We start from the raw sequence: 19,524 nt of genomic DNA, 5'->3' as shown, positions 1-19,524 counted from the left end.
AAGAATACTTTATTGCTAAAAAACGTTAACCATCATCTGAGCCTTCAGCAAGCCATAGTAGTAACATAAAGACTACTGATCACAGATCACTATAACAAATATAATAACAGTGAAAAAGTTTGAAATGTTGTGACAATTACCAAAATGAGACAAAGAAACGTGAAGTTAGCAAATGCCACTGGGAAAATGACACTGATAGCCTTGCTTGATGCACAGTTGCCACGAATCTTCAATTTGTGAAAAAACACAATATCTGCGAAACGCAATAAAGCAAATTACAATAAAAGGAGGTCTGCCTGTACGTTTCCTTGAGCCAGTTACCTTCCTTCCTTCCACCTGCTTTTCCTTTCCTGTAAAACCCAGCTCACAAGGTCTCTGCAAAGAGGCATGTGAGAGAATTTATAAACTGTGAAGTGCTGGGCAGAACAGCAGTTGTTAGGGAGAGACTAAGAGGGGACGGACCCTCAGAGCCTCTGGTATTTCCTCTCCCTCCTGGGCAGGTAGGCTGGGCAAACTCTCGCGATGCCCTGGGGGAGGAAGTATGTCAGAGCAAAACACTTTTCAGCCATAACTTCAACCACTACGTCACTTTGTTCTCACTAGTTCCTCTGGGAAAGGGTATTTTAGGGGTGTTTAATTGACGCCACCTGTTTCGTTGTGCACAGTTACATGCCCAGACAGGATGGGTTGGAGCTGATCTATATTTTGGTGGTGGAAAAGATTAATTCTGGGCCTGCTCAGCTGTCAAGATCCTCTGCTGTGACCACACAGTCATAGATACACAACATCCCAGCACAGCATGGATGCCCATCCAGGTGTGTGGCAAAGGACAGAGGCTGGGCAGCCGCTGCAGCGTGCTTTGGTTTACATTTCTCTTCCCGAAGACGGCTGTTCAAGGAGAGATTTTTGCCTGTCTTACATATAGTCAGTAAAGGAAAATGTGTTTGCATTTCTCAAGTCCTGTGAACCACCCCAGGGAGACAGACTTGAGCAACCCCTTCTTTTGGTGAGTTCTCAAAGAAAAGACCTTTGCTTCATTAGTAAGCACAAGTTCAGCCTCTTCTGGGTACCCAGCCTCATGCTAGGAACGTGGGCAGGGTTTCAATAGATGGCGGCACTCCAGTTTGTGTTTACAAGCCACTAGGGCAAAGAGTACTGGACGTGGAGTTAAGGGACCCTGGCCAAGTTACTTACCCTGTCTGTGTCTCCTCATCTTTAAAATGGGAGTTCAAAAGATTGGTTATAAGCATGAAATGAGAAAAGAGAACAGTTTATGACAATGTAACTGTGGAATATTAGAGCTAGAAGAGACCTTTAACTGTGGTAGCTAGTTTCCCCAAAATGTCCCTCCCCCTCCACCAGTGAACCAAGCCTCTCAGTACTCACATCTCCCAGTATTCGCTCCCTTAGGTCATAAGGAGCCTTGAGGTTTCCATGACTGGGTCTCTTGGGTAGTTTACTTTTGGGATTCCTGCCCTTAGGACCCAGCTCCCATGCTGTGTGAAGCCCCCAAGTCACAAGGAGAAGCCATGTGTAGGCGCTCTGCATGCCACAGCTGAGCTCTCAGCCAGCCTCCAGAATCAACTACCAGCCATGAGGGTGAGCCATCTCGATGGCCAACCCAGTCGAGCCTGTTGATGACTCTAGCCAACGTCTGATGGCAACTGTTTGAGAGACCCCAAGTGGGAACTGCTCAGCTGAGTCCAAGTCAACCCACAAAATAGCAAGTGATAGGAAATTGTTGTTTAATCCACCAGATTTTAGAGCATTTTGTTATATAGCAGTAGAAAACTAGAAGGAAAATCTTCTATTTCAGTGGTTATTAAAATTTGGGGGACATGGGCTCGTTTGAGAATAATAATAGTACTCACTACATTCTAGGCCTTATGCCAAATGCTTTACTTAAATAAATAAGATTAAATAAGAATTCCACTGTTTAATCCTCATAATGAGCCTCTGCAGTGGGTACCTTTATTATAATCCCCATTTTACAGATGAGGAATCGGAGGCTTAGAGAGGTTGTCTGATGAAAGCTGAGGCCTCTTTCCCCAGAAAAATGTCCTCATGCACCAACACCGATAACTGACGTTTCTCTGTTTGAGAAGCCCTGATGAATCTAACTCGGGTACTTGACATTAGCCAATGTGGGGTGCAGAAGTGCAGTAATTGCTTAAGAGTACTGCCTTAGTTCACAGGAAGCCTTTCTCAAGTTGGCACAGAAAAGTCCATATGAGCCAAAAGCTGGTGAGCTGCCCTAAGTAAACAGGCACCTCAGTCAAAACACGTCCTTTATACATGGCTGCTCCCCAAGCAGAGTATGTGTGGCTGTGTGTGTGTGTTTAAGGAATGAAACTATAAAAGTGCTGGAAGACAATAATGTCTGTTACAGCTAACAGGAAGTTTGAGAGAATTATGGAAGATAGAAAACAGATGAGTCTGAGCTGATTTGGCAAAGTGAAATAGGATCAGAGAGGCTTTTTCCTCTAACTCCTAAGGAAATGACAAAAACACTAAGAAAAAATAAACAAACCAGAAAATTTTACCAGTAGGAGCCAGACAAAGGCATAACCTAATGACATAAGAATTCAAGAAGGGGTGACAAAGGGGAATAAAATAACTCAGAATATGGTGGAGTGCAGCCTACCTCCCACATGTAACTCTGGTGAGTCAACAGGATCCTGAGAATTCTACTTATAGCTATTCTGGAGAGAATGTGACATTTTCTTTTCCTCTTCTATTTGGGTGGGGGGCTGGGTGGGAGAGTAAGAGTAGTGGAAACAGCCACTGAGAGGAGAAGGGAGGTACTTTCTCAGATGAAAGCAAGGGCTTTAGGACTTCGCAGTGAATCAGGAGAATACTCACCCCTACCCCACGCTCTCATGTTACAGAAAAGTAGACAGAACAAGAAATACTTGTAGGGAAATTTCTCACAGAATATACTCTGTGTGGATATAGCAGTCCACATTCAAACTAGGAAAAAATACCCCAATAAACAAAAGGAAAGAAAAGGACAAAGCATGCCAAAGATAAGTGAAGAACATATTCTAAAAGAAAACACAACTCAAAAAACAGAACATGAGTGCTTCTTCTCACAAATTCAACAGAACAAGAACTGAAAGGTGAGTTCATAAAATCAACAGACCACAGTTAAACTAGATATTTCAGAATTAAGAAAACAAATCGAGGACAAACACAATATCATAAAAGAATTAATAAAAATATTATAGGGACTTCCCTGGTGGCGCAGTGGTTAAGAATCTGCCTGCCAATGCAGGGGACACCGGTTTAAGCCCTGGTCTGGGAAGATCCCACATGCTGTGGAGCAACTAAGCCCGTGCGCCACAACTACTGAGGCTGCGCTCTAGAGCCCACGAGCAACAACTACTGAGCCCGCGTGCCACAACTACTGACGCCTGCTCACCTAGAGCCCGTGCTCCGCAACAAGAGAAGCCACTGCAATGAGAAGCCCGCGCACCGCAATGAAGAGTAGCCCCCGCTCGCCGCAACTAGAGAAAGCCCTCGCGCAGCAACGAAGACCCAACGCAGCCAAAAATAAATAAATAATTTTTAAAAATATTTACAAACAGTAAGAAATAAAAGGCTCAAAATCAAGTTGCTATCATAAAAGAACTTATAATCATGACAATGCAAAGGAAAAATACAAAGATATTAATGCAATTAGAAAGAATAGATATTATGAACAAAGATAAATCAATGTAAAGAGAATAGAATGACTGAAGAAGAGTAGCAAACAATTTGAGCATCCTGAGATCTTCTAGCAACAAAATATCTTAACATGATACACACACACACAATCTCCTTTATAGCAATGAAATCGTCTGCAAGAAAGTAAAGTAAGGGAATCATCTGTGATTTAGAAAATCGGCAGGAATACCAGCCCTTGAAGGTAAATGAAAATCAAAAAGCACTTCCCAGCCTGAGGTCATCTTTAGAGAAAAGAGACCTAGAATTTCCTCACATAGAAGCTAATTGGGGTGAGGGGTGGATGGGAAAGGAGAACAAGCCTTAGATGTGAATAGTGATAAAGACACAGAGCAGCAAAACTTGGCATCAATCCAGGACTCAGAGGGGGTTACACCCTGAGAAAAGGCGTGAAGTAGAAGAAATCCTGCCTATCAGAGGCTGATTACAAGAAACAGTGACTTAGGAACAATTCTGTTGGCGGAGAAAAAAAAGGCTTCCCCTGAGATTTCAAGGCCACTGGCCAACACTCATATAGATTCATACACTGAAATATACCAAAAAATCCCAGGGTAAGAATTTAATTTAGAGGGACCCAGGTCTTTAGTGCCTAAAACTCCTGACAGAGGCAAGCATGTACCTTCAACCCAGGCCTCATAAAGCTCCTGCAGGCAAAGTTCCATCATATATGAGCTCACAATATAAAACCAGAAAATGCCGCAATAAACAAGCCACTGTGATGAGTAAGAGACAGCAAGGAAAAAATGTTACTCACCAAGATTAGATATTAGAATTATCAAATTTAAAATATTATTTTAATATGATTATGTAAAAAACAGAGAATTTAAAAGAAGCAAGAAACTATACAAATGAGCAGCAAATGTACTACAAAAGAACCAAAAAAAGACTTCTTCTAGAAATGAAGGCTATAATAAAAATTAAAATATCTATGAAAGAGTTCAAAAGCAAAAAAGAGCTGAAAAAAGAATCAGTGAACTCAAATATAAATCTGAAGAAATTACACAGAATGCAGCTCAGAGAGGCAGAAATATGGAAAACTTCGGTTAAGAAAATGACAAGATGGAGTGAGAAAGTTCAACATACTTTCAATCAGGGTTAGAAAAGCAGATAATGGAGAGAATGGGGGAAGAGGCAATAGTCAAAGAAATAGTAGCTGAGAATTTTTGCAGAATTCGGTGAAGATGTGAATCCTCATATTTAGAAAGTTCCCAAAAAATCCTAAACGGGATAAACAATAAAAAAGGCCATATCCAGACATCATAGTGAAAAGACAGAATGCCAAAGACAAAGACAAGATCTTAAAAGAAGCCTGAAAGAAAAGATAGATTATCTACAAAAATATAAAAATCAATATCTGACTTCTCAAATATAGAAGCCAGAAGATAGTGGAATCGTGTCTTCAAAGTGCTGATAGAAATAACCGTCAACTAGATTTATAAACCCAACAAAACTATATTTCTGGAATGAGTGAAAACAGAGCACCAGAGGGGCAGGGGCAGTAAATGATAGTGCAGCTCCTCAGAGAATTATGCCACCATTTAAAAAATAAAAAGAGAGTCAGCTCTACCCACCACCAGAGCCTCCCATCAGGCCTCTTAGATAGCCTCAACTACCAGAGGGCAGACAGCAGAAGCAAGAAAAACTACAATCCTGCAGCCTGTGGAACAAAAACCACACTTACAGAAAGATAGACAAGATGAAAAGGCAGAGGGCTGTATACCAGATGAAGGAACAAGAAAAAACCCCAGAAAATCAACTAAATGAAGTGGAGATAGGCAACCTTCCAGAAAAAGAATTCAGAATAATGATAGTGAAGGTGATCCAGGACCTCAGAATAAGAATGGAGGCAAAGATTGAGAAGATGCAAGAAATGATTAACAAAGACCTAGAAGAATTAAAGAACAAACAAACAGAGATGACCAATACAATAACTGAAATGAAAACTACACTAGAAGGAATCAATAGCAGAATAACTGAGGCAGAAGAACGGATAAGTGACCTGGAAGATAAAATGGTGGAAATAACTACTGCAGAGCAGAATAAAGAAAAAAGAATGAAAAGAACTGAGGACAGTCTCAGAGACCTCTGGGACAACATTAAACGCAACAACATTCGCATTATAGGGGTCCCAGAAGGAGAAGAGAGAGAGAAAGGACCAGAGAAAATATTTGAAGAGATTATAGTCGAAAACTTCCCTAACATGGGAAAGGAAATAGCCACCCAAGTCCAGGAAGCACAGAGAGTCCCATACAGGATAAATCCAAGGAGAAACACGCCGAGACACATAGTAATCAAAGTGGCAAAAATTAAAGACAAAGAAAAATTATTGAAAGCAGCAAGGGAAAAATGACAAATAACATACAAGGGAACTCCCATAAGGTTGACAGCTTATTTCTCAACAGAAACTCTACAAGCCAGAAGGGAGTGGCATGATATACTTAAAGTGATGAAAGGGAAGAACCTACAACCAAGATTACTCTACCCGGCAAGGATCTCATTTAGATTTGATGGAGAAATCAAAAGCTCTACAGACAAGCAAAAGCTAAGAGAATTCAGCTCCACCAAACCAGCTCTACAGCAAATGCTAAAGGAACTTCTCTAAGTGGGAAACACAAGAGAAGAAAAGGACCTACAAAAACAAACCCAAAACAATTAAGAAAATGGTCATAGGAACATACATATCGATAATTACCTTAAACGTGAGTGGATTAAATGCTCCAACCAAAAGACACAGGCTTGCTGAATGGGTACAAAAACAAGACCCATATATATGCTGTCTACAAGAGACCCACTTTAGACCTAGGGACACATACAGATTGAAAGTGAGGGGATGGAAAAAGATATTCCATGCAAATGGAAATCAAAAGAAAGCTGGAGTAGCTATACTCATATCAGATAAAATGGACTTTAAAATAAAGAATGTTACAAGAGACAAGGAAGGACACTACATAATGATCAAGGGATCAATCCAAGAAGAAGATATAACAATTATAAATATATATGCACCCAACATAGGAGCACCTCAATACATAAGGCAACTGCTAACAGCTATAAAAGAGGAAATTGACAGTAACACAATAATAGTGGGGGACTTTAACACCTCACTTACACCAATGGACAGATCATCCAAAATGAAAATAAATAAGGAAACAGCTTTAAATGACACAATAGACCAGATAGATTTAATTGATATTTATAGGACATTCCATCCAAAAACAGCAGATTACACGTTCTTCTCAAGGGCGCACGGAACATTCTCCAGGATAGATCACATCTTGGGTCACAAATCAAGCCTCAGTAAATTTAAGAAAATTGAAATCATATCAAGCATCTTTTCTGACCACAACGCTATGAGATTAGAAATCAATTACAGGGAAAAAAACGTAAAAAACACAAACACATGGAGGCTAAACAATACGTTACTAAATAACCAAGAGATCACTGAAGAAATCAAAGAGGAAATCAAAAAATACCTAGAGACAAATGACAATGAAAACACGACGACCCAAAACCTATGGGATGCAGCAAAAGCAGTTCTAAGAGGGAAGTTTATAGCTATACAAGGCTACCTAAAGAAACAAGAAAAATCTCAAGTAAACAATCTAACCTTACACCTAAAGAAACTAGAGAAAGACGAACAAACAAAACCCAAAGTTAGCAGAAGGAAAGAAATCATAAAGATCAGAGCAGAAATAAATGAAATAGAAACAAAGAAAACAATAGCAAAGATCAATAAAACTAAAAGCTGGTTCTTTGAGATGATAAACAAAATTGATAAGCCATTAGCCAGACTCATCAAGAATAAGAGGGAGAGGACTCAAATCAATAAAATCAGAAATGAAAAAGGAGAAGTTACAACAGACACCGCAGAAATACAAAGCATCCTAAGAGACTACTACAAGCAACTTTATGCCAATAAAATGGACAACCTGGAAGAAATGGACAAATTCTTAGAAAGGTATAACCTTCCAAGACTGAACCAGGAAGAAACAGAAAATACGAACAGACCAATCACAAGGAATGAAATTGAAACTGTGACTAAAAATCTTCCAACAAACAAAAGTCCAGGACCAGATGGCTTCACAGGTGAATTCTATCAAACATTTAGAGAAGAGCTAACACCTATCCTTCTCAAACTCTTCCAAAAAATTGCAGAGGAAGGAACACTCCCAAACTCATTCTATGAGGCCACCATCACCCTGGTACCAAAACCAGACAAAGACACTACAAAAAAAGAAAATTACAGACCAATATCACTGATGAATATAGATGCAAAAATCCTCAACAAAATACTAGCAAACAGAATCCGACAACACATTAAAAGGATCATACACCACAATCAAGTGGGATTTATCCCAGGGATGCAAGGATTCTTCAATATACGCAAATCAATTAATGTGATACACCATATTAACAAATTGAAGAATAAAAACCATATGATCAACTCAATAGATGCAGAAAAAGCTTTTGACAAAATTCAACAGCATTTCTGATAAAAACTCTCCAGAAAGTGGGCATAGAGGGAACCTACCTCAACATAATAAAGGCCATATATGACAAACCCACATCAAACATCATGAAAAAAAAAAATAAATAAATAAATAAATAAAAAGAAGTTATGACAACTATTATGTATCCCAGAAAAATGCTTAGAATAGTGAGAAACAGGACCTGCACTTGTATGTTAAATATGCCTACCTAGGACAACATAATAGAAGGAAATAACTTCAATGGTATTAGTGACGGTAATAGGAGAGTAGGATTTTGAGTTACTTTAGAACTTTTCTGAAATGGGATTATTATTTTCATATAAAATTTGAATTTCCCCCGGCTTCACCAAACTAGAGAAACAAGTTGAGATCACAGTAGCAAGAATGAGTTGCATTGGCTTTGACCTCTAACAGATTGGTGGACTAATACTGGCTGCTTGAAGAGCTACACTGTGATGTATTCTGAAGCCCCACTGAAGTTCAAGGGCACAGAATGCTGAAATCAATTCATCATGTCTGCCATGGGAGCAGAATCAGAAGCAACAGCATGTGAGCTTTGTGTTTGTCATTCTAGACCTAAAGATTCCAATTTGCCTATGGCTTTTCTTTTAAAAACTGAGATATAATTAGCACACAGCAAGGTGCAATGATCTTAGGTGTTCAGCTTGATAGGTTTTGACAACTGTCTACATCCTTGGAACCACCACCGCAAGCAAGATATGGAACATTTTCATCATCCTGGAATGATCATTTTCATCATTCTCAACCTGATGGGCATTTGGGTTGTTTTCAGTTTGAGGCTATTTATAAATAAAGTTGCTTACGAACATTCATATACAAATCGTTTTGTGGACGTGTGTTTTCATTTTCTTGGGTAAGAATAGTAAGAATGAAACTACGGAGTCAAAGGGTAGATGTATATTTGTTTAACTTTACAAGAACTTGTCAAACAAGTTTCCCAAGTGGTTATACTATTTTGCATTCCTACAGGCAGTTGTTCCACATCCTCACCAAGAGGTGGTGTCATTCTGAGGTTGGCCATCCTAGTGGCGTGAAACGGTTTTTCACCGTGGTTTCAGTTGTTACTTCCCTGGTGACTAAAATATTGGAGACCTTTTTCATATGCTTAGTGGACACTTGTATAGCTCTTTTGTTAAGTGTTCCTGTGTGTTATTTACTGAGTATTAAAATGGTTTCATCCTTAAAAGGAAGTGTATGGGAAGCTCCTCCGTGGGCTGGGGTCTGGCTTCTGTATCAAGGTTATTTCGTTGTTGTCATTGCCACAGAATGCAGAAATTCCCATGACTGTCTGGCTTTCTTACCTCTGGTAACCAGGTGCTCTTTCCTCCTGTTTATCTAGCTCCTGAGCTCTCTGCCTTGGGACCTCTCTTACCCTGCCTTGAGATGCCACAGTCTTGAATTCTGCTTGCCATCCAGCCACATGCCCTTGGTTGCCCTGGTTCAGTGTGGGCCTGTTGCTTGGTTACCATCTCACGGGCCCAGCTCTGGCTGGTCCAGCCCTGCCTCACCTCTTAGTTCCTCCTGCCTCAGAGCTGGGCATTTGGAAGTGTCTGCTCTGGGAAGTCTGGGGGTTCGATGGTATTGATTCTACACCCATTAGTAGCAGCTGCTAAGAGACAGGGTGATCTAGTTGTCTGGCTTTGGGGCTTGTTTTTCCCCTGAGTTAAGTAGTTTGCGGGTACTTTTCTCCCAAATGGAAAAAAGAAAAAGAAAACTATTTGTCACTATTCTAAGTGGGAAAGAAAAACGCTGGCAACGAGAGCGGATGGAACTTCCATCTTCTCCCCATCTCACAAAAGCCTATTGTCTCCATAGCCTATTGCCACTGTTCCCAGCATCCTCCTTATGCATTATTTCTTTTTTTTTAATTAATTAATTTACTTGTTTGTTTTTATTTTTTTTTTGGCTGTGTTGGGTCTTCGTTGCTGTGCGCGGGCTTTCTCTAGTTGCGGCGAGCGGGGGCTACTCTTCGTTGTGGTGCGTGGATTCCTCATTGGCGTGTCTTCTCTTGTTGTGGAGCACAGGCTCTAGGCACACGGGCTTAGCTGCTCCGTGGCATGTGGGATCTTCCCGGACCAGGGCTCGAACCCGTGTCCCCTGCATTGGCAGGCGGATTCTTAACCACTGCGCCACCAAGGAAGCCCTGCATTATTTCTTAATTAAGATCAATATTTTAGTTGTGGAGAAGTCTTAATCATGGGAATAGAACTTGCATCTCTCTGGCTGTGTCTTACCAAGACAAGTCAAAAGCACCATCTCCCACTGGGTGGTTCACAAGCAAATGAATAAAAATAAGTTAATAACCAGGACTTTTCCCTCCATGGACCCAGCTGCCTGGCATGTCCAGGCTGGAAAGACAGTGGACACAGCTGGTAGAGTATCAAGGACCAAAGCTGCGGGGGCTTGTTGCAAATTTTGTTTCCAGGCTGCACGAGAGTGTTGGGTGGTGGTGTGACCTGCACTTAGACTCAGCTATGTCATGAACTGACCATGACTGGGCCTGGTTCTTACTCTCCCCTACCATGTTTTCACTTCTGTGAATGGGAACAACAATGCCTGCCTTGCCCATTAATGCAGTCAACAAGTAAATATCCAGCCTTGTGCCGCATGCTAGGGAAAGCACTTGAACAGCATAGAGGCTGTCTCTGGCTTCATGGAGCTAGCATCCTGGTTGAGGAGTTGGACATTAGAATCAGGAAATAAATAATGTGTGATGAGCTTTACAATGGGGAAGTGCAGAGGATTATGGGAGCCTGGAGGAAGGGCACTTAAAGCAGGTGCAGAGGGTCACAGGAGGTAGCATCTAAGTGGTCTCCAAAGGAGACTGGGAATTAATTGGACAAGGAGATATGAGAAGAGCATTCTGTACTGGGAAGAGCATGTATGGAGGAAGGACCTCAGTAAGAGAAAATGCAGAGTGTGTTAAGGAAAGTAAAAGACTTTCAGATGACTGGGCCTGGAAGGCATAGTGGGTAGAGAAAAAAAAGAGAGCTGGAGAGAGCTGGGGCTTTAAGACAGCACGGAGCAGAGACAACTCCTGTTCCTACTATGTCTTGTTCAAATTCCTGACCCAAAGAATCCACGAGCATAATAATAAATGGTTGTTGTATGCTACGGAGTTTTGGGGTAATTTGTTAGGAAGCAATGGTAACAAAGTACACGTTATCTTAATGAAGTTCAGTGACATCAGAGCAATGGAAAAGTAATGCTTACAAAGCTTTGAATATCCCTCCTCTCGTGTGTTCCAAGCATCCATATTGTTGTCCCAAACGGGTGTTACTCTTAAGCTTGGTGCAGACAAGAATTTTAATCTTAAGGCATGTTTCTTTCAGAGAGATCAGGGAATCTGATTTAGGCCATAGCAACTCATTAAAGTCTCCTGCTCTCTACTCGCTAACACCTAAAACTCCTAATACTTTTTCACTCTTCTGCTCCAACATAACTCTCATCCATGCTGTCTTTTCCCACCATCAATGCATTTCCAGGCAACGTGTTCCTTTTATGTTGTACAATCCTGCTATGCAAAGCAGCCTTAGGAGTTCTTGTTACAACATAATTGCCTTTCTTTTGATAATCAACCCGTATATTTTTTCTTTCAATATTTAAAGCTGGAGAAGGGGAAAAAGTGACCTAAGAAGAAACAAACTCTGAATAGTCCTGTATCTGTAAGACAACTGAATTTATAATTAAGAAAAAAAAATTCATTACAAGAACACTCCAGGCTCACTGGTGAATTCTATCAAAAATTTAAGGAAGAAATAATATGAACATCATATAACCTCTTTCACAAAACAGAGGAGGGATTTCATTTTATGAGGCTAGCATATCTCTAATATCAAAACCTGACAAACACATTACAAAAGAAATACAGACCAATATCCCTTATGAACCTAGACACAAAAATCCTTAACAAAATATTAGTAAATCAAATTTAACAATGTTTAAGAGGATAATGTTTCATGACGAAGTGAGGTTTATTCCAAGAATGCAAGACTTATTTTACCTTCAAAAAGTAATCAATGTATATATTAGTTATCTATTGCTGCATAAAGAAATCACTCCCAAAATGCAGCATACTAAAGCAATGAACATTTATTATCTCACTGTTTCTGTGGGTGAGGAATCCTGGTGCTATTTAACTGGGTTTTCAGGTACAGGGTCTCTTATGAGGCTGTAGTCAAGGGGTCAGCCTGGATAGTCATCTCATCTGAAGACTTGACTGAGGGAGGATCTGCTTCATGATGATTCATGTGGTTCTTGGCAAGATTCAGTTCCTTATGGGCTGTTGGGACTGAAGCCCTCAGTTCTTCTCTGGCTAATGGCCAAAGGCTTCCCTCTGTTCCATGCCATGTGGACCTCTCTCTCCAGAGGGTGGCTCACAACATGGCAGCTGGCTTTCCTCGGAGCAAGTGAGTGAGGGAAGTCACCCATGATGGAAGCCACAGTCTTTTTATAACCTAATCTCAAAAGTGACAAGCCACCACTTCTGCTGTATTACGTTCATTGTAAGTGAGTCACTACGTCCAGGTCATTCTCAAGTAGAGGGAATTACACAAAGGCATGAATACCAGGAGAAGGGGATTACTGGGGACCATGTTAGAGGCTGCAAACCACATTGTAGTTCAACCCATTAAAAAATCAGAATAAAGGACAGGAAATGTGATCATTTCATTTACGAAGAAAAAGTGTTTAACAAAATTCAACATCCATTCATAATAAAAATTTTCAGCAAATTATTAATAGAAGACAACTTTCTCAACCTGATAAAAGACATCTATGTAAAACCTAAAGATAACATCATACTTAAAGATGAAAGACTGAGTGCTTTCCCCCTAAGAACAGGAATAAGGCAAGGATGTTCACTCTTAACACTTCTATTCACCATAGTCCTAGAGTCATAGCAAGTTCAATAAAGCAAGAAAAATAAATAAAAAGTAGAAATATGGGACAGGAAGAAGTAAAACCATCTCTATTTGTAGACAATATGATTGTGTATATAGAAAATCCTAAGGAATCTTTTTAAAAATTACTAAAACTAATAGATGAGTTTAGCAAAGTCACAGAATACAATGTTAATATATACAAAAATCAGTGTTATTTTTATACTGTCACAAACAATTAGAATATAAAAACTTTTAAGGTACCATTTATAATAGCATCAAAAAACATACAATATTTAGGATAAATTTAAGGAAAGATGATATGCAATACCTCTGCTAAAAAACTACCAAAAATGCAGAGCAAATTAAAGATTAATGGACTAAAGGAGAAAAGTAACCACATAATCATTTTAATAGAAGCAGAAAAAGTCATTTAACAAATTTCAACTCATATTTATGATCAAAAATCTATTTTAGAAAACTGAAAAAAGGAACCCCTTAAATACAGCTGCCAAAAACATATATATTCAGTTATCTATGGCTGGATGACAAACTATCCCAAAACATAGTGGCTTAAAACCACAACAATTTCATGACTCTGTTGGCGATGAATTTGGGCAGTGTTCAAAGCTGGGCCGTTTTTCCGCTCCATCTGGCATTGACTGAGGTCACTCACCTGCATTCCAACGGTAGGTGGGCTGGGTGGGAAGGCTTCATTCACCTCTGGCACCTCAGGTTCCTCCGCCTGGCCTCTCCCTCTCTGCATGGCCTCTCATCAGCCAGTAATCTAGCCTGAGCTCCTTTATGGCACAGCGCAGCCTCCCAAGGGCATAGCATCACTTCCAGCACATTCCATTGGTCAGAGCAAGTCACAGGCCAGCCCAGAATCACCTGGAGGGGAAAACAAACTCAGCTCTTGATGGAAGGACATGATGAACGGAGTGGTAAGAATTGATGATGACCATCTTTCAAAGTTACCTACCACAATGAATGGATGAAAAGATGAACAAATAAATGAGTTATAACCTTCCTTCCGATTCTCATGCTGGTTGAAGAAATGAAGAAACTAAACCCCACACTCCTGATTCTTTTTGGCCTGTCTTTCTTTAAGCAGAGCATAAACTGGTGACAGATTTTTTATGTCTTTGCTGGTCTGTATAAACTCCAGTATGGCATTAGCTTCACATAAAATGGCTGACAACTTTTAGCATCTTCCTTCAGTGTCGTTTTAGTTCCTCCTGCCCCCTCCTGCCCTCTTCTCTCATTCAGTTTCTTATTATTCTCTTCTCCTACATTCAAACCCAGACTAGAATCTCTCAGTTTGGGGTGAGGAGGCTAGTTCCACTTTGCCCACCTTACAAGACCCAAAGAAATGAGACTCTAAGTAGTAAAATGTCACCAGTCTGGGGCAATTATTTTTCAGAACTGCGACTTTCCTACAGGGCCGTTAAGTTTTATCCCCCTGGCACATCCACGTCCTCCATTTGGAAGGCAAGTTCTGGTCAAATCCAATTATTATGTGGATTGCCGGGCCTTCAGACTCAGTAGTTACTCTCTGGTTTGACTCGAATCCCCTGACCATCCTTTCATGGCTCTGTACCTAAAATATAGTCGAGCTTTTATGCTCTCCAATAAACCCAAAGCCTCATTCTGACTAACAAGTCAGGTACACACAATACAAACTGTAACAAAGGGGAGTATGGGAGAGCCAAGGCCCTTTCTTTTATATATATTAAAAGAACACAGCCTGTTCCAGGAAGCCAGTGACTCAAAATCATTGCAGAAACCAATGCAGGATTCCGTCCATGTATAGGATTTTTCTTCCTTAAAAGGTAGTGTATAAAAGGAAACAAACTAGCAATATTTCCTGGAATTTGGAGGCCAGACAATGCCTCAATGTTTCTTTATCATGGGCATTCTGGAGAAAGTCCCTCAATGCTGGAGGGGAGGAAGAGAACACCCTGGGAGTCATGCTTGCCCACAGCATTTCAGCAGATGCTGGAGACTGGCAACACGCATTGTATATATTATGTTGAGGAGAATGTGTGTGTGTGTGTGTGTGTGTGTGTGTGTGTGTGTGTGTGTGTGTGTGTGTGTGTGTGTGCGTGCGCACCCTGGTGCCCATGGCTTTAATAATGACCTCATTCCTTTCTCTTTTAGAAAAGAGAAAAAATACATATTTTGAGAGCTCGAAAGAGACATTTGAGACACACCACCTCATTAACAAATGAGTAAACAGAGGCCAGAGAAATAGAGTAACTTGCTTGAGGTCACACAGCTGATTGGAACCAGGGCAAGAACACAAGGCAGGTCTCCAGTCTTCTAGCTGGAGAGTTTGTGCATCACTTAAATATAGGTGGACACCTACTAACACATCACTGTGTACTTGGGTACAGGGAATTTGATCAAAATGAGCTTAAGTGTGCAGACTCTAGAACGATGCTATTCAATACAGTAGCCACCACATGTGGCTTCTGAGCACTTGAACTGTGGCTAGAAACACTGAGAAACCAAATTTTTAATTTTATTTAACTTTAAATGTGAATGTAAAAACCACTACTTGATTCAATAACTGGGAAACTTTAAGTCTATTTGGAACAACTTGAGTATGTGTATCTATATAAATTTTATGAAATATAAAACACAGATCAAGTATTTCCAGTGAAAATATGGTGACTGAATTGAGATGTACTCTAAGTATAAAAGATATACTGGATTTCAAAGACATAGTATATAAAATGTAAAATATAGCATTAGTAATTTTTCTGTTGACATGTTGAAATAATCTTCCGGATACATTGGGTTAAATAAAATATATTAATTTCACCTACTTTTTACTTTTTAAATGTAGCTACTAAAAGATTAAAATTGCATATGTGGCTTGCATTATGTTTCTGTTGGACAGTCTAGAGTCAGACTTCCACACTGAAATTGCTGCTCCACTATATTCCCAGCTCTGTGGCCTTGGGAAGATTATTGGGTAGCTTTGAAAAGCAATTGTCTTCTCTGAAAAATGAAAGAGGGAAAGGCTTGAGGATATCTTTCTCCTTTCTTTTTCTGTTTCTGGCCCTCACCGTGTGATGACATGGTGTTTGGGGCAATGGCAGCCACTTTTAAATGATGGGGAGAAACGTGGCCAATATACAAAGCGCACAACAGCCACTCAAGAAGGGCTAGCTGAGCAAATGACATAAGTAAAATTTCCTGGCATGTGGTTGGGTTTAAGAATCCATCATTCCCTCTCTTGCTTCTTTGCCCCCACATCCCGAACACGCTTTCCCCGTGATCTCTCCTTGTCTGCTCCTGAAAAACACATCTAAGCAGATGTAATCCAGGGCAGAGTCACATGTGTTATTTGCATATGATTTGCCAAAATTTGTGTGTAATTGGCTTCTGTCTACAGAATCTGATCTCTGGCTATTTGATTTTAATGCTGAAATTAAGATATACAGGAGAGTCATTCCCTCTGACTCCCTCAATCCATCTTTCTACTCTTCCTTCACAGCTGGCAGCGTTGCCCTGGCAAGTGGGGTGTCGGAGGTCTCTGAGGGGTGAGGAGATGCTAGATGAGAGGGGCAATGGGCCAGGAATGGGACGCTTTGCTTTTATAACACGAGGAGCAGCATGAGTGTAAAGGGTCCCGACCAGGCTAAGGGCAAGGGTATCCTTGTGATGTGGCTGGACTCTGCTGATCTGGGCCTGGAAGTCGGTCCTCTCAAAGCTTTGAGCTGGTGGGACTTTGGGGGTAAGAAGAGATCAGGGCTGAGGGAGGTGGGGTGATATCCTACGGAGAAAACAAGAGCACATAATAGAGACTGGGAATCCAACAGGAATCAGGGCCAGAGGCGGGCAGGAGAAATGTGAATGCCCCAAGAATGCCCAGAGGTGTTTCAGAGACATCAGCGTGTCTATGATAAATAGGGCAGATTTCCAAGGTGATTTTAATAAAACTTAATAAAATCCAAAATGACAAGTTGATGCCTGCACCCATTTAAGGATTGGGGGAGGGGCAGACTGATCTGTTAAGTTACAGCGGGTCTCCCAAACTGTGGATTCCGATCTAGCTGGTGACACCTTCCTCCTAAGCACGGCACCCCACCCATCACTCTCATCCAACCCCTCTGGGGACAGCCAGCCCCTCCCATCTACTTGTCCCCCCGGGTCTACCCAGCATCTTCCATCACCCTCATTCCCTCTGGGACCACCCAGGACCTCCCTTTCCCACCACGGTTGTCTCAGGCTGCATGATCACTGTCCAAGAGTCAGGCAGAGAATCTGGGACGGGGCATGGAGTTTGGACATGCACATTTAGGCCCACACAGCACGCATGATCTCATGCACAAACGGACACAGTTGCATTTTAGCAAGTCATACCCAGATAGCATGATGTCCTAGGTAGAGTTTGCTATTCTCTGAATAAGAAATACCATGAACTTCACACTTTGCCTCGCCAGCCTGCAAGGTGCCAGACAGATGCTTGCCTGATGCTAAAGATGGTCACCACGAGCCCAAACACTCCTATGCTTAGCTTACATTTTCTGCCTGGCTTCTAGAAAATACTTCATGCAAATCAGCCCTCTCAAGGAGGCCGAAGACCCTCAGGTGACATTTTAAAGCAGTTGTGCTCTAAAGTAGCTTTGAATATGAAAAGAAAAAAAAAAAGAAAAACAACCTCACAAAAAGTATTTTCAGCTCCTGTAGTTAGTTCCCAAACACCAGTACTCTAAAAATTACACAAGAATCACCTTGAGAGGTGTTTAAAAATATGGATGCCAGGTTTTCAGCCCCAGGGATTTTGATTCCACATGTCTTGTGTGAGTCCCAACACCTGTGTTACTAGGATTTTGATACGCAGCCAGGGCTGAAACCCACTGACTTGGACCATCACAGAAAGATGATGATCTGTACTTGAGTCTGTTGCCACCCGGATATCACCTGCAATTGGGCAAGGATCTCTGGAAACAAGGTTCCCAGGTAGGGAAGGGTTGTATCTCCATCCAAACAGTATGCAGATTTATCAGGAGGCAACAACTTGATCTAAAGTTTCAGTAAAGGGGGTAGCTTAAGCAGGCATACCTAATCGTCCACCTATTTGAGACATAACCATTTATCTTCCTTCCTGTGGGACTTTTGATATAAGGAAAGCTTATCTGCCCACCTCGTCCCCAGCCATTTGGACATTTGATTTTTCTTTAACTGTAATGAGTAAAATTAATAACGAAGCCCGTGGTGCAGGAAAGTTTATGTTTCTTGTACATGAACATTGTCGAAACAGGTACCAGGCGTTCTAAGGAAGACCTAGGATTTATGTCAAATTCCTTATTAAAGTGTAAGAGGAGAAACAAAGTCTGTACGTTTTGTGTTTTGTCTAAAACTGTCAGGCCTCCTCACCGTTGCCTGGGTCGTTACCATGCTCGGATTAGAAGGTTACCCACTCCTGCCGCTGCTCAGCCCAGTTTAATTAACACCTTACCCTCAGTCCCCAACATCCCTTTAAACCATTCTTCTCTGCCCAGATAGACTGTTACATCTGTCTTAGCAATTCTGGGAGAGACGCTTTGAAGTGCCTTTTCAAAATCCCTTGTTAATGATCTGGTAATTATTGTGGTGACTTTTCAATGAAGTGTGAAGTGCTCAGCTGGCTGTCAGCTAAGAGAATCCCCAGGCACCTGAAAAGAGGGACACGGGAAGGGAGAAAGCAGGGGAAAAACCCTGAGCCTAGGTCTGTCCCAAAGTTACAGGGGCAGCCCCCATCGGGCCAGAGAAGGGCCCTGCCTGAGGCTGGCAAGGCCACCAGGAGCTCCTGTTGGCAGACGAGAGCTCTCCGAGTCCTGGGAACAGTCTGACTATAGAATCTGGGGAAACTATATAAATGCCCTGCAAATCCCCAGCAGTACTCTAGTGGGCAATGCCACGTCCCACGGCTGGCTGCAGGGAGGAGCCACACTCCTGCACTCAGACGACAATATTGTCCTCGGTGCCCCTGCCCCAGTGGAGTGCCTCCCTTCCCTTCACAATCCACATCCATTTTAAGCCATCAGGGCTGCTGTCCAGAGAGGCCCTGCAAGAGCTATCGATGCTTTTCTTTCTGTCCTTCAGATCCCCACAGCCAGTGGGGACCAAATGTGGTCCAGCTGTGCTGGGCACTCCCCACATCTGGAAGCCCAGTATGCGACCCATCTCCACACCTGCGCTCCCCAACATCCTGCTTCCACTTGTCAGAGTAAAAGGAGCACCCCAGGGACTGAGACAGCGTGTTGGGTCTCTCACAGCCTGACGACCCCTCATAACGAAAGAGGCTGCCACACGCATCAAGGCATCCTAACTGGCCCAAGTTCTCCCAACATCCGAGCTGGCCCTTTATCCCCTTACCCCACAAAAGGAATACAGTCCCAATGAAGAAGAGAAGT

The 19,524-nt window shown here is 41.6% G+C and overlaps 1 protein-coding gene across 1 annotated transcript in view; it reads right to left on the bottom strand.

Moving 5' to 3' along the window:
• LARS2 (leucyl-tRNA synthetase 2, mitochondrial) overlaps window positions 1-19,524 on the bottom strand; it is a 275,856-nt gene that overhangs the window by 246,175 nt on the left and 10,157 nt on the right. The window contains exon 2 of the mRNA XM_061196628.1: window positions 13,791-14,005. The gene's annotated coding sequence lies outside the window, so the exon portion shown is untranslated. The remainder of the gene's footprint in view (window positions 1-13,790; window positions 14,006-19,524) is intronic.

The sequence above is a fragment of the Eubalaena glacialis genome, chromosome 7 (genome assembly GCF_028564815.1).
Source record: "Eubalaena glacialis isolate mEubGla1 chromosome 7, mEubGla1.1.hap2.+ XY, whole genome shotgun sequence".
Lineage (NCBI taxonomy): Eukaryota > Metazoa > Chordata > Mammalia > Artiodactyla > Balaenidae > Eubalaena > Eubalaena glacialis.
Note: the sequence above shows the minus strand (reverse complement) of the source record. Positions and strands in the feature narration are given on the sequence as shown.